The 2066-nt window shown below is 44.3% G+C and overlaps 1 non-coding gene across 1 annotated transcript; it reads right to left on the bottom strand.

Moving 5' to 3' along the window:
• Positions 1-622: 622 nt before the first annotated feature.
• Trnaf-gaa (transfer RNA phenylalanine (anticodon GAA)) lies at positions 623-695 on the bottom strand. The gene has a single exon. It is a non-coding gene; the product is annotated as a tRNA-Phe (tRNA).
• Between the last annotated feature and the right edge of the window lie 1371 nt (positions 696-2066).

Here is a 2066-nt window from a genome sequence, read left to right as displayed (position 1 = left end):
ATCGAAATGGTACATATTTGTCCCAAAATGACTATACTAAATAAATGCTTAGAGTATACGTAATACTGTTCTTTTTCCCCACACTGCATCCAGAAGATTCAACAAAGATTAGCTTATAAAAAGCATTGCATATACATTAACCTTAACGATTTCACCCTCCACTGAAAATGAGCATAATGCGCTATAAAGGCAAAATAAATTCATAATCGATCATCCGTTGCGACAGGGATCAATTGTTCTTCGGCGCTGATGCAATTATTGCCATCCATATCCACCCTGGCTTCATCCGTCCACTGCTACACATTTCATCGAAGCCTCAGTTAGAACTTGGTGAGCGTATGAACATTGAAAATTGTTTTCTCCTCCTTGGTACTGTAATTTCAAGAGCGACAAAAGAGTTTTTCGAGAAATGAGCCGACAGTGATGGATTGCTGATTATTAGCGCTGGAGTTTGGAAAGTAATCATCCGTTAATTCGTCGTTCTCTTGTTTCTGCAATTTTCGTTTCGTGAACGCCATTGTATAGAGGACACGGGAACTGCGTGATTAATTATTGATGCTGTGGATATTTTCATGTAGATAATTCATTTAACTTTTCCACAGTCATACAAAAAGAGCTTTTGTGCCGAAACCCGGGATCGAACCGGGGACCTTTAGATTTTCAGTCTAACGCTCTCCCAACTGAGCTATTTCGGCACTTGATTATCATGCATTCTTAGGTTCTACATAATTTTTCGTAAAACAATCATAATAATATACAGGTGCTCATCGGCGCCGCAACCTACCAGCAATTGTTTATAAACAATCGCCCACCATCCACTCATCCGATAAGCGTAGCAACTCCCCTCCAACAATCGGCATCTAAGCTCCACCCATCACTCACCCAATAACAATGCGATTTTCCCCGAAGCTCACTCATTGTCCTCGAGCGAAAGATTGTTATTATCTAGCGAACGAATTTTCCCGCTCGGTTTTCTATTCTCATCGGCTCAGAATCCGCTCTCCATCTCACACGCAATAAACACTTGTCGTTTTCCTCCCTTTGTATTCAGGGCGGGAAAACTTCGCCATAAAGAGAGAAAACCTCATCGAGGCAAAAAAAAAAGAATCAGTTCCCAAGATAAGGCTACGCTCCGCTCAGCAACCTTGCGCCCACTCACCCCCCATTATTAGATTGAACCACGTGGTTCCGTTGTAACAATAGCTCTCTCGTGTTTGTCTCGACTCTGAACTGTTCACTTCTTCGGTACTCGACAACGGCCTCCGCAGGAGGGGAGGAGATTTTCCTCCCCCTAAATCTGGCGCCGACTCTGCAACTCGGCAACAATAAACCACCGTCGCACGTGGGATGCTGCTGCTGCTGCGATGATGATCGTTGTCTGTGCAGTGATTCGTGATTTTTCTCTTTGTTTTTCGAGCTCCTCCCCACCCAAACCGCCTTTGTCTTTACTACTCGAGTTTCGCACGACGGCGTTCGCATCTCATTATATCACCCTCTTCCGCATCCTTCCCCGCTAGGCGGAGGCATCGACATCGCAGGGTATAATTCGCTTTGAATTTTCCCCAGGAGACAATTTGTGTAAATTTACTCTCGGTTGGGTTTTTCCTTTGGGACGAACCAACGAAAAGGTTTGTTTTTCTTGCTCTGCGACGACCTTTTTTGGCAGAATGAATGGAGGAAAATCCACCACTTACTCCTCACAGGTTAAACATCGCAGCGAGTCTCGTTAACGATAATTATTAAGTAAAGATCGGGAGGAGGGGACACGCCGGTTGGCCGGGGCATCTTCCGTCGGATTTCATTAACGAGATGACAGTGCGCAATTGTTTATCATTTTATTTGTTCACGGTTTCGATGCGAGCACCGAAAAGAACTTCAAACGTTTCCTCTGTTTTTTTTTCGTTCGGTACTCCGTTGAGAGCAAAGTTTGCACGGGGTAAAAGTTTTGCGGCAAAAGCAAACAAAGAGCGATACCAGGTTTCGGTGACAAAGCGGAATCGTAGGAAAATTGGAACGGATGCTGCAGCCGATGATACAATTTGTTTATCTTATCTTTGCGAGCGAGC

This window comes from Toxorhynchites rutilus, chromosome 2 (assembly GCF_029784135.1).
Source record: "Toxorhynchites rutilus septentrionalis strain SRP chromosome 2, ASM2978413v1, whole genome shotgun sequence".
Lineage (NCBI taxonomy): Eukaryota > Metazoa > Arthropoda > Insecta > Diptera > Culicidae > Toxorhynchites > Toxorhynchites rutilus.
The sequence above is the reverse complement of the archived record's forward strand: the minus strand, read 5'-3'. Positions and strand labels throughout refer to the sequence as shown.